Consider the following 14,153-nt stretch of genomic DNA (forward strand, 5'->3'; position numbering starts at 1 on the left):
CCATTTGACTGTGGCTGCATCATAATCCTTACCAACTGATGAAGGCTTCCTCACTCTCAGTGCCACAACTTCTTACCGAGTACTGCTTAATTACAGCTGTTTCAAAACAGAATCGATACATCTAAAAAGTTTGTATTTTTTTCTAAGATTTCAATTACTTACTACTTTGTTCTTTTGTTCCAGGTTGTTGGTATCCATGAAGGAATTAATTCAGATGAACGTACTGCCAGAATCAAGAAAACTATACAAAGAACACAATTGTCAATCATTTTTAAGGGCAATCTCACAGCTAACTTCAATTTTTTGAACAACATGGCTAACATTTACCAATGAAGATGCTGAATAAGTTTCCCATTAAGGAGGTTTGCATGCCAGAGTCTTGTTTGGGGTGCAAAGGTTGGGGGGAGGGTGGTGAGTATGAGTGGGATGAGGCTGACTTAGTTACCTGACCAGACAGCAGACCTTCCATTCAAAATTCATAATTATGGACTTAAGGACCACGGTATTTCATGCCTCAGTCTGAACCACTAAATCTAAAACCTTTCCATTCACATTGCATGACATTTGGCCTGCCTGATCCGATAGTGGTGTTGAGTCTGATGAAGTAAGCTGGTGCTGTCAACTCACTGTTTAATAGCAGAATATCAGTTGAAATGCAGTGCTGATGAGTACTGCATTTTTACAGATGTTACTGCCCTACTCTTCGAAATACACTCCCTTGTTTTTTTTTGTCTTTGGCTTGAGCCTCTCCTTTGTCACATAGTTATCTTCCATGTCTGTCTTCGACTCCACAGAGGCTAGACTGAGATGTTAGACATTACATGCTATATCAGTAGCAATCCATACTCCTTTCTAGCCTTCTGGTCCCTCCAGGTGTTAATACTGCAAGTTACATTAGTTGTCATTCATCCCATCCACAAATGCCTTTTGGATTCTGACAGTAATCAATCACCATCCATCTCTAAATTTCTCCCCAGGCTGTCTGCTCACTCTTATGTAAGATACCTGCTATCCAGTTTTATTCTGAAATGACTGCACTTACATCCTAGTTTTGACAGAAACATGGTTCAGAGGTGGCATCATTATGCCCTTGATAAAGCTTCCCTGCCTGAATAAACTTTCCACTATCTGACCTGCCTAAAGTACCCATGAAGCACCATATTATTTTCTGTGTGTGGGCAAAATGTTATTTAAATGCAAATTGTTGTTGTTATATTGATTCAAGTTGATGTAAAAAAAACCAGTACTATTTGAAGAGTTCTGTCAATATCTTGCTTAAAGTTGACCCTCAAGCAATTCAACCATAAACTGATTACTTGGTAATTTGTTTCATTGCTGTTTGTGGGCTGCTGCTTAGCGCAGATTATTAGCCCTGTTCATCTACACAAGAATGAAATTCATTTAGTGCACACCAGAAGATTTTGAAGTGATGTAATAAATTGCTGCTTCAATTCAAGTTCATTCTTTTACAGTTTTCAAACTAATGAAGCCAATTCAAACCAAACGTATAACTTCAAATGTTATTAAAGCCATTTGCTGAATTGTTTAAGCCCTATTAAAGTTAGCTAACATCTTACAGAATAGTTGACGCCTTTCTATTATTGAAAGCTTAAACATTTCATCAACGGCTGGAGAGTGACTCAAAAGTATAACTGCTCAGTTCTGATTAAGCTGATTAAATTACAAGGAAGTGGGCAATGTAACTTAACCATCACCACTTCAAAACTGGTACTTGTACTAGCATTGTAATTGTGTTAAAAAAACAGTTTGGTACAATATGCACTTTTCTCTTGAGGCCATTGCTCTACACAAAGAAAGGATGGAATAAATGAACCAGTTTGAAATGATACAGGTGCTCAGAAATATGACAGAAAAGTGAAGGATTTTTACTCTTTAAAACATTCTGTTCTTTCTTGTTCAACCCAAAAATGAAAAAAAATTGTATTGCCTCATCTGTAAGAAATGAGTTAGCAGGATAAAGTTACAAAAATGAAATAAGGTCATCGACCTACTGCTTGCCCCTCACTCACTGATTACTTTTCTTTGATGCTTCATGTGACCAATTAATCTGTTGAAATTCACTGCTTAGACTCACATGTGAATAAAAGCCCACTTTGGAGAACAATACCAGCAAGTAATCATTATCCAACAAGGCATAATTCTGTTGAAGAGCAGAGTGGTGGAAGAAAAGACTGACAAGCAGAAATGAAAATTAAGGGACACTATTTTCCTCACAAGATATTGAGAATTCTTTGAGTTTTGTAGGTATCATGGATATCATTAAGGAATTTTTAATTGCAACATGATTGGCAAGACAAATACAGCTTGCAAATCTAATTATTCGTTCCAACTTTTTAAAATTTCAATTGGTAATTGCTGCTCAAAAATAACTTACGCATGTCAGTTCTGAAGAAATTTGTGAAATTTTACATTAACAAATTCATAATCGGGGAGGAGGTGACTGCAGTGATTGTGAAGAATTAGTGGAAGTGAACAATGCAATCAACTGTACATCCAATGGCAACTATTTGAACCATGTAAAAATAAATTATTACAAATTCCTTTAGAAATTTATTTGCAACAGTCAAAAAATTAATTGGCCAATAGCTAGTATTGAGTGGATGTTGATACTTTTCTAAAACGTAATTAGAAGATTTAAACTGGGTTACTTCATGGGATGTGATCAACTTCCACTTCTACATCCATAATAAGTAAATATCTGATAGTCCAAAAGCTTCTCTTTCAGCTTCCTTCATGAACCTAGTTCCTTCAATGCTGATTCAAAGCTGCTCCTGGCCATAGTTTCAAGTTGAACTACAGCATTTGCAACTTCATGTTTGCATGTTCTTTCTGAGCCTGCACGTGTTTCCACTGGGTGCTCCAGAAGCTTCCCACAGTCCAAAGGTGTGCGGGTCAGTTAGATTGGCCATGCTGTAATTGTCCCATAGTAGCCGGGATGTACAGGCTAGATGGATTAGCAATGATAAATATGGGATCATGGAGATAGGATGGGTGGGAGGATGTGTTTGGTGGTGTGCTCTTCAGACGGTCAGTGCAGACCCAATGGGCCAAATGGCCTCTATCTGCACTGTAGTGATTCTACAATCCTTGTTTTATTCCAACCAAAGGAGAGCTCTTATTCCATACCATCTCAATCATGCACCATATGTAGCATCCCTATCTCTGCCTAAAACTTACTGATCTGGTCTTCACACCTTTGCCATTTCCTGATTCAACAGTTCCAGTGTTCGCCTGGCTTGCCTCTTAGCTTTTAGTTCATCCAAAACCCTGTTGCCTATTTCCTATCCCAAGCTAAGTTCAATACAGCTCACACGTTAAAATTCTCATTCTTATTTTTAAACTTCTTCATAGTTTTCTAAATTCTGAGGCCACCTCCAGTTCCTTGTTCAAAAAATACATTTTCCTGGCTTTGTTTTCTTGTGTATCTTATCTTCAGTCAGCTCAACAATCACCTCAGCTGTCTGAATTCCATGGTCTGCAGTTCCCTTCCTGCATTTCATTCATCATTTCATCCTTTTAGAACACTTAAAGCCAAACTTTTAGATGCAAGTTCCAGTCACCCTTTGTTACATCTTCTTATTTGGTTCAGTATCATTTACAACTAGAAGGTCATATCAAAAGGCACAACCCTTCAACCATTTGCAGTAGGCAAGGGTCTAATTGTGCTCACCCAATCCATGTGTACAAAGTTTGGAACATAATCATAACATTAGAATGTAATTCCACAATTTGACACCGTTTTCTGAACAATCGAGTGTGCTAACAGTTGTGCTAACAACCAAATAAAGATTGTATGCCTGGCGTGCAATGTTTGCTAAAAGTTACACATATGACTGTACAGAGACCCATCTTGCAGGAAAAAAGAAGCACATCAAAACATTGAGACTTTTTCAATTTAATCATTAGTTTTGCTTGATGAATTATCTACGGCAAATCCTCGTTCAATTAGAGTCACCTTGCCGACTGATCAGCATCTTTTTCCCATTCAACACAAATTGTTGCTGCCTTATAGTTTGGTATTCTTGCCTTCATGTCCTTTTCTTAATCTTCAGTGTAGCAGCTCAGACAATTTGCCTCCATTAATGTTGCTATCAAAATGCACATTGTAAATAAAAAAGAAGGGCCTGATGGCTGGATTTAAGTACATTTTGAGTTAATCAGCTTCGAATGATGTTTAACATAAGTAAGGCAACAAATAATTGCAATTGTAAGTAAACAAGCTCCTCAATTGACCTAAAAAAAACCAAAATATTTTTATTAGAAAACGTTGATTCAACTGTCAGTTATGCACCAACCTTATTTTAGGTCACTCACTTAATGTAAAGAAGAAGAGCTAGAGGACACATTTTTATCCTTTTAACTTGATAGCTCATTCATAACAAAGTCATCTTTAAGTTATGAGCATTAAAAAAGCTATAATAGTGCAGACCTTCAGTGTATATTTAGTTCATATACTCTTCACATAATTGTAGGCTTCAATTTTCAATATTAATTCTAAATATGAAATAAGTTGGATTGTAAATTATAGACTAGTTTTGGTGACATCATTTTGTACTTTAGATACTCAAGATGCTTTTTTTTATTCTTAGAGATGATGCGATTCCCTTGGAATCTCCAATTATGAAGATTGCATCAATATATGTAGAACAAACAGCTTCCCTTTGTTTCTTATTTAAAGGGTCAGAGCTCAACAGCAACTGAGGTAGTAACTGAAAGAGAAAAATCACAGGTAGGAGATGGTTTAAAAGCTTATCATGGGGAATCTAAAGAAAGAAGTAATTTACACTGAAAATATTGTGTTCTGGAGAATCACACAATCAATGGAAACTGTATTTTTCTCAACATGTAAGTCTTCAGTTGCTGCTAGGTATCACAAAAAGCTGGACTCTGCATCACAATCTGTAAATGGGAAAACTAGCTCATGAGCGTGTCAAGTCTATTGTCATATAATCATCTTTTTCCTGATGGGAATGTGTTGGAGGCAGTTCACAGCAGGTTTGTGAGATCAATACTTTCATTGTCTTCAGAGGATGCAATCTTGATTGAAGTGTACACGATTTTGAATGGTCTTAACAAGGTGAATGTGGAAATGATGTTTATTCTAGTCAGTAAGCTAGATCAAGGGGCATATGTTTTCAAATTAGGGGGTGGCCTAAGTGATGTGGGCAAATCCTCTCAGAAAGTTGTTTGATTTATTTTAGGCATTTGGGGATGTGGTCTTCTCTGGCTGGCCTAGAATTTATTGTCCACCTCTAATTACCTTTGAGAAAGTTCTTGTGTGCTGCCTTCTTAAATTATTGAGGTCGAATTGTTGTAAGTACACCACAATACTTATGGAGGGAGTTCCAGCATGTCAAGGGCTGTCACGCTGGGTTTACCTTTGTAATTCAGCTCTTTTGTCCATGTTTAAACTATGATTGTAATGTGGTCAGGAACTGGGTAGACCTGTCAGAACCTAAATTAAGCATCAGATTTTACTGAACAAATGCTGTTTAATAGTACTGTTCATGACCCTTGCATCATTTTATTGCCCATCAAGTGTAGAATGATATTGCAGTGATTGACTGGGTTAAATTTGTCCTGTTTTTTGTATACATCCATAACTGGGCAGATATCCACATTTCCAAGTAGGCACCAGTGTTGTGGATGTATTGAAACAGCTTGGATTGGTACATGGCTAGTTCAGGAACACAGGACCCCAGAACCTTTTTGGCATCCAGGTTTTATGATATCACAGACTCACTGAACGGTTACAGCACAGATGTGATGTAATTTGGCCCCTTGTGCCTGCATCAGCTATTCACAAGCATTATGGCTTAGTGCTATTTGCCTTGCGCATTGAATGATTATTCAAATAAAACCAACGTCCTCTTGAATGCTGTAACTGATTCTGCCAAACTTCGAGGTAGTGCACTCCAGGCCTGAAACACTCTTACGAAAAAGTTTTTCCTCACAGCAAATTTGCTATGTTTGCAAATCGCTTTAAGCTGTTGTGCTATCATCCTTAATGTTTTCTTGAATGGGAACAGTTTCTCCCTATTTATTATCAGTAAGTTTTGCATGGTTATGAAGGAGAGTTTATGTCCGGAGTGAGGCACAGCCCAAGTGAGTATATAGTTCAGGAATTTGAAGGCGACGTGAGAATTCAGTACAGAGGGAAAGATATTTTTTCTTTGATTTTTCTCAGCAAAATAAAATCTTTATAGTATGGAATCAGGCCATTTAGCACACACTGACCCTTCCAAAGAACATCTCACCCAGGCCCACCCCGTAACCCTGTATTTTCCACAGCTAATCTAACTAACCTGTACATCTTTAGAGTGTGGGAGGAAACCAATGCACACACTGTGTGAACGTGTAAACTCTATACAGTCACCTGAAATTGGAATTGAAGTAGGGTCCCTGGTGCTGTGAGGCAGCATTGCTAACCACTGAGCCAATGTGCTGCCCCATAGTTTGGATTATAGCTCATAAGGTGTTCATTTTTAACAGGATAAGTTGAAGCCCAGGATCAAGGGCCCAGTGGAAAAGAGTAACATCACTGTATGTTCATTAGTTAGTGACAGCTAATATTTTGCCGATTATAGGTTAAGTTCCTATTGAAGGCACATGGGAGAAATATTTACAGGTTACAATTTAAAAGACAAGTACAAAATTTAAAAGAAACATATTAAGAACTGAGTAAATTAAAATAGAGATTGCAGGGCCAGGTGATGTGTTGAACATGCATGATATGGGAGCTGGTGGACCTTTTTGTGTTTCTGAGTGAGCACATCTGTGACAAGGGTTGTTGCTTGAAGAACTCCAGCTCACAGTTGATGAGCTGCAGTGCAATCTTTGAACAATGTGACACATCAGGGAAGGGGATGGGGGGAGCAGTTACTTGAATTCTGTGTATCAGGAGGGATTCACAACCCAGAGACTAAACACCTTGAATTCAGTTAGTGGTTGGAGAAGGAGGATATGACTATTGGTGAGGCAAGTAAAGGGATCCAAGAGATAGTACTGAAGGGGCCTCAGCCTCAGGTTTGTCTAATTGTTTTGAGATTTTTGCTCCCCATATGGATAAGAGTGGTGACTGTAGGGAGGATGGAGCAAATTGAGCATTGCACAAAGTACAGGGAGCCATTCAAGAGTGGGGAGAAAGAGAAATGTTATTGTAATCGGGGATAGTATAATCAGGGGAATAGACACTGTGCTCTGTGGTCAGGATCAGGAGTTGTCTGCTTCTGCCCAAGTTCAGGATATCTCATATAGGCTACAGAGGATCTTGGAGTGAAAGGGGATAGATCCAGCTGTAACCAATGATACAGGTAGAAAGAGGAATTAGGTTGTGCTGACAGAATCTGAGCAGCTAAGGGCCAAATTTTAAAAATGCAGAACCAAAAAGGTGGTAGTATCTGGAATTCTGTCTGAGCCATAAGCTAATTGGTACAGGGTCAATAAGATTGAAGAGGTAAATTCATGGTTCAAAGACTGGTGTGGGAGAAACCAGTTTCAATTCATGCAACATTGGCAGCAGTATTGGGAAAGGAGGGGCATGTTCTGATGGGATGGGCTCCTTCTGAAACATGCCTTAGGCCAAAGTCCCCGGCAGTAGATAGGGCTTACTCTTAATAGTGGAAAAGGATAATGGGGAGGAAGCTGCAGGAGAGGTTATGAAAGTTTGCAGAACAAGTAATAGGACGGAGAGTATGGAAAGATCCCAGAAACTAATTTCAGGCTGCAGGAAATCAACACAGGGCTGAGTGTTGTACTTGAACGCACACAACAGTCAAAACAGGCAAATGAGCTTGTAGTGCAGATTGAAATTGATGTATAAGGTGTTGTGGCTGTCAAAGAGACATGGCTCCAAGGGGATCAGGGCTTCATCTGTCAAAAGGACAGGCAGAGGGAGCAGTGTTTCCTTATTAGTAACATCAGGAAGCAATATATAGTATTTGAAGGCATAGAATTCATGTCAGTCGAGTTGAAGAACAGCAAAGGGAAAAAAGGTCTTGATGGGAGTTAAGTACAGGCCTCCTAGCATAAGTCAGTGCATGGGACAGAAAATTAATCAGGAGATTAAATAGGGCATGTAAGAAATATACTGTCACAATAATCGGGGGGATTTCAATGTGCAGGTGGGCTGGGAAAATAGTGTTTGTAACAGATCCCAGGAAAAGGGATTTGTAGAATGTGTATAAGATTTTTTTTGGAGCAGCCAGTGGTGGAGCATACTGGGAGCTTAAGGACATAAGTAATAGGAGCAGCTGTCGGCCATCTGACCCATAAAGCCTGCTCCAACATTCAATCAGATCATGGCTGATCCTTTTGTGGATTCAGATCCACTTGTCCAACCACTCACCATAAATGATCCTTTATGGTTCAAAAATCTATCTATCTTTGCCTTAAAAACATTCAATGAGATAACCTCTGCTGCTTCACTGGGCAGTGGACTCCACAGTTTTACAAGCTTTTGGGCGAAGAAGTTCCTCCTCAACTCAGTCCGAAATCTGCTGCCCCTTATTGTGAAGTTGTGCTCCCTAGTTCTAGTTCGCAATTCTGGATTTAGTGATGTATCATGAGGCAGACATGATTGGGGACCTTAAGGTGAAGGAGCCTGTAGGATGTGGTGACCTTAAATATGACAGAATTCACCCTGCATTTTTGAGAGGGTGAAGCTGGCATCAGATACAATAGTATTGTAATTGAGTGAAGGTGAATGAGGAAAGAACTGGACAGAGTTGATTGGAAGGAGTGCATAGCAGGGAAGATGGCGGAGCAGCAATAGCAGAAGATCTGTGGGTAATTTGGGAGGCACAGCAGAAATTCATCACAAGGAAGATGAAATATACAAAGGGGAGATGAGGCAACCATGACTGACAATGGAAGTTAAGGACAGCATTGAACAAAATGCACACAACGTGTTGAAGATTAGTGTAAAGCCAAAGGATGATGAAGCCTTTAAACGCCAACAGATAAGGATTGAAGGGGAAGAAGATGAAATGAAAGGCAAAGCCAACTAATTATATACAAGAGGATTGTATCAATATAAAAGGTAGGAGAGAGGCAAGAGTAGACATTGGACCACTGGAAAATGAGGCTGGAGAAGTAGTAATGGGGAACAAAAAAATGACAGAGAAACTGATCAGTTACTTTACATAAATCTTTACAGTGCAAGACACCAGCAGCACACCAGAACTTCAAGGTAGTCAGGAGGCAGAGGTGAGTAAGGAACAGGTCCTGGGCAACCTGAAAGGCCTGAAGGTGGATAAATCACACAGACCAGATGGACTACACACCAGAGTTCTGAAGGATAATGCTGAGGAGATTCTTCAAGCATTGAAGGTAATCTTTCAGGAATTATTGGAATCAGGTAAGATCCAGAGAACGGGAAAATGGCCAAAATTATACCCCTGTTTAAGAAGGGAAGGAGGCAGAAGATGGGAAATTCTTGGCCTATTAACTTCACCATGTTCATTGGTAAGATTTTTTAAAGTCCATTATTACAGATGATATTGTGGAGTACTTGGGAGTGCATAGCAAAGTGGGGCTGAGTTTGCATGGATTCACCAAGGTGAGGTCATCCTGAGAAATCGGTTAGAATTCTTTGAATTTGTCAGCATTCTTATTTTCTAAATGGGGAACGGCTTGGGAAATATGAAGCACAAAGGGACTGAGGAGTCCTAGTTCAGGAATCTCTTAATGTTAACATACAGGTTCAGATGGCAGTTAGGAAGGCAAATGCAATGTTAGCAATCATTTTGAGAGGGCTAGAACACAAGATCAAGGCTGTACTGCTGAGGATGTGGAAGGCTGTGGTCACATTTGGAATGTTGTGAAGAGTTTTGGGCCCTGTATCTAAAGAAGGATATGCTGGCCTTTGAGGAGGTCTAGACGAGTTTATAAGAATGATCCCAGTGATGAAGAGCTTGACATGAGGACTGGTTGAGGATTCTGTATCTGATTACTGAATACTGAGAGGTTTAGATAAAATGGATGTGGAGAAGATGGTTCAGTTAGTAGGACCCAAGGGCACAGCCTCAGAGTGAAAGGAAAATCTTTTAGAACTGAGATGAGGAGGAATTTCGTTAGCCAGAAGGTAGTGTATCTGTGGGCTCATTGTTGCAGAATGCTTTGGAGGTCAAGTCATTGAGTGTGTTTAAGACAGAGATAGATAGGTTCCTGATTTGTAAGGGGATCAAAGGTTACTATAGAAGGCAAGGGAATGGGGTTAAGAAACACATCAGCCATGATCAAAGAGGGAGCAGACTGAATGGGTTGAATGGCTTAATTTTGCCCTATATCTTACAGTCTCATACTTTATGGACATAATCTAGGTATCTAAAGAGTTTGAAAACATCAGATTTCCTTCTAGCCTTCTTCCCCCAAGGAGGATGGTCACAATCCCTTTAATCTACCCTCGTAACTGAAGTGGCTCATCCTTGGAAGCATTTTTGTCAATCTCTTCTGCACACTTTCCAATGTATTCACATATTTACAGAGTGGCACCCAGAACTGTGCACAATATTTATCTGAGGTCTATTACATAAATTCAGCATAATCACCTTTCTGTTTTACTACATGCCTCTATTAATAAAACACAGCAGATTATAGAACATAGAACAGTACAGCACAGTACAGGCCCTTCAGCCCACGATGATGTGCCGAACTTTTGCCTGAAACCCAAGGTCTATCTAACCTCCACCCCTACCTTAGACTAACATCCATATGCCTATCTAATAGCCACTTAAATGCCCCTAATGGGGCCGACTCCACTACCCTCTCCGGCAATGCATTCCACGCCCCTACCATTCTCTGAGTAAAGAACCTACCTCTGATGTCTCCCCTGTATCTATCTCTTTTCACTTTAAAACTATGCCCTCTCGTAATAGCTACCTCCAGCCTAGGAAAAGGTCTCTGGCTGTCCACTCTATGTATACCTGTGATCATTTTGTACACCTCTACCAAGTCACCTCTCATCCTTTGTCATTCTAAAGAGAAAAGCCCTAGCTCTCTCAATCTTTCCTCGTAAGACCTTCCCTCCATTTCAGGCAACATCCTGGTAAATCTCCTCTGCACCTTTTCCAATGCTTCAACATCGTTCCTGTAATGAGGTGACCAGAACTGGAATCAATACTCCAGATGTGGCTGAGCCAGGCTTTTGTATAGCTGGAGCATAACTTCACAGCTCTTGAACTCAATCCCTCTACTAATGAAAGCTAACACACCATACGCCTTCTTAACAACTCTATCCACCTGGGTGGCAGCTTTCAGGGAACTGTGAACATGAACCCCTAGATCCCTCTGCTCCTCCACACTGCCAGAAATCTTTCCATTAACCCTATACTCTGCTTTCAAGTTTGTCCTTCCAAAATGAATCTCCTCACACTTTTCAGGGTTAAACTCGATCTGCCACTTCTCAGCCCAGCTCTGCATTCTACCAATGTCCCTTAGTAACCTAGAACAGCCCTCCACACTGTCCACAATGTGGTCCACCTTTGTATCGTTTGTGAACTTGTTAATCCACCCTTCCACTCCTTCATCCAAATCATTTTTAAAAATCGTAAATAGAAGAGACCCAGAACAGATTCTTGTGGTGCAGCATTAGTGGATGGAATGGATTAGAATGGTCCAGAATTTTCTGTCCATTATGTGCTTTATCAACTGCCATGTTCACTTGTCCTGCCACTTTCAGAGGTATACACAATTCTTCTGCTATTATATGTGCTATTTTATGTCTTCTGTCCATGTTCTTCCAAAATGCATCACCTCACAGCTTTACATTGAAGTTCATCTTCCACCTACCTGTCCAGTTCACCACCATTCACAATTAGATATGGCAGGATTCCAGAATCTTGATCAGCTTCATTGGTTGTCGAATCACTTGGTTTTGTCTAGCACTTGTTCCTCATGCTTTTTGATATACAGGTAATCCTGTGCTGTGGCTTCACCGGGTTGACACCTCTATTTTATGTGTGCATGATGCTACTCCTTGCATGTTCTCCTGCACTGCTGTTTGAACCAGGGTTGAATGCCTGGCCTTGCAGTAATGCTGAGTGAAAGGTATTCCAGGCTATGAGATTGCAGATTGTTTTTGGAGTACAGTTCTGCAGCTGTTGTTGGTGTACTTTGCCTCATGGATTCCCAGTCTTGAGTTGCTACTTTAGAAGTCTACTACAGAAGATGGTGGAGGTGGGATAATTCAATGCTTTTAGAGTCGTGATTGTTAATTTTTGATAGACAAGGGGAGCAATGTTGATCCAGGATAGATGAGAGCATGGAGTTCAGGATGCAAACAGATCAGTAATGATCCTATTGGATGGAAGTGCAAAGTTGAAGGGCCAAATGGCCTAGTTCTGTTCCTAATTCATATGTTCATATGAACCCGATGCTATGGAATATTTTGCCAATCCAAAGTACTATCTACAATAATTAGAATTCTTTCATTACAGGAGAAGCATTCTTCAATTTATTGCTGAAGTTTCATAAGAATCACCTGACCAAAGAATCCGAGTCGTCCCTTTTCAATCTCATTCATCTCACACTTTCATCCTGTGTCTTTTGGCACAACTGCTAATTCTTAAAAATTTCAGCAGTTATCTTTTATATTTTTTCTCTGACTTAATATCTATTTAAGTTCAGACTCCTGAGTCAGAAGGTCGTGAATTCAACTCCTATAGTAGAGATATAACATGAAATCTTCACTGACACTCTGATGCAACAATGTTGAGAAAACTGTCTTTTAGAAAAGATGTTAAAGAAAGACCCTGTCTAACTTCACAGGTGGATGTAATAGAGGTAAACATGGCATTGTTTCAAAGAAGGTCATGGGAGTTATCTCCAGTGCCCTGGCAAACATGTATCTACCAACCTATATTGCTCAAACACATCATTAGAACATGATTACTTGGAGACTTTGCTGTGTGCTGCCATGTTTCTTACATTACAATACATTACTTCATTGTGTATAAAGAGCTTTGAGAATTCTTCTAATTGTGAAAGGCCTATTTTGTAGTTATTTGCCTTCATTATTTTCAGTTAACTGAGTAACTGGCTCTTTTGCACACTATTTTGTTGTTTAACAGCTGCAGCAAATGGGAAATTAGTTACTGAAGTTAGAGAAAGCCAATGAAAACATTTTGTTTTAAATGATACACAGAGGAAATCAAGCAGCATGCCTTGTTTCCACAGAATTCAACAAGACTATTAGCTTTAACCACAACACAAAATAATATGCGCACTGATAAAGATTTATTCCCCAAGGTCTGCTATTACTTCCATACTGTAGCTACTGATCATTACTTTCTTATCAGCTAACAGCAGTTGACCTGCTGCTCCCCATTTATGAGCTGTCCTTTCAATGTAGTTACTAGCTGCATGCCCTGCTGCATCCTGTCATAGCAACTTTCAAAATATGAAGCACATTTATTTTCCACAAAGCACAGATGAACAGTAAAGCTTTCTACAATTTGGACAGACCTTGCATACGAAGAAGGTAAAGTCACCATACTCCTACCAGTGCTCTGTCATTACATGAAGGCAGTTTAACCTGAGGTCACCATGCCTCAGGTGAGTGGACAGGTTTGAGAAGGAGAGTTCTATATGGCACCCTCAGCCAGTGCAGGAATGGAAAGCACACTGCTGGTCCTACTTCTACATTGTAAGCCAGCCATCAGCCAAATGAGTTAACTGGTACCCTCACATTTCACACGTCTGAAAGATTGTAACTTACTTGATTGAACCTAGTTAACAACTCCATGCACATGCTTCAACAAAAATTAATTCCAGTTCATTGGCTAAAGCCATCTTTTCATTCTATATATTACTTCATCTCAGCATCTCATCTTTTCTAAGATAATAAGGTGAAGAGCTGGATGAACACAATGGGCCAAGCAGCAGCAGAGGGGCAGAAAGCTGATGTTTTGGGTCGAGACCCTTCTTCTGAAGAAGAGCCTCGATCCAAAACATCAGCTTTCCTGCTCCTTTGATGCTGCTTGGCCTACTGTGTTCATCCAGCTCTGCACCTTCTTATCCCAGATTCTCCAGCATCAGCAGTTCCTACTATCTCCCATCTTTTCTATGTGTTTTGTGTCCGCTACGCGGTTATTTTCATCCTACATTTGCTATGTTGCTTATTTTCTCCTCTG

The sequence above is a fragment of the Stegostoma tigrinum genome, chromosome 10 (assembly GCF_030684315.1).
Source record: "Stegostoma tigrinum isolate sSteTig4 chromosome 10, sSteTig4.hap1, whole genome shotgun sequence".
NCBI classification, from domain to species: domain Eukaryota; kingdom Metazoa; phylum Chordata; class Chondrichthyes; order Orectolobiformes; family Stegostomatidae; genus Stegostoma; species Stegostoma tigrinum.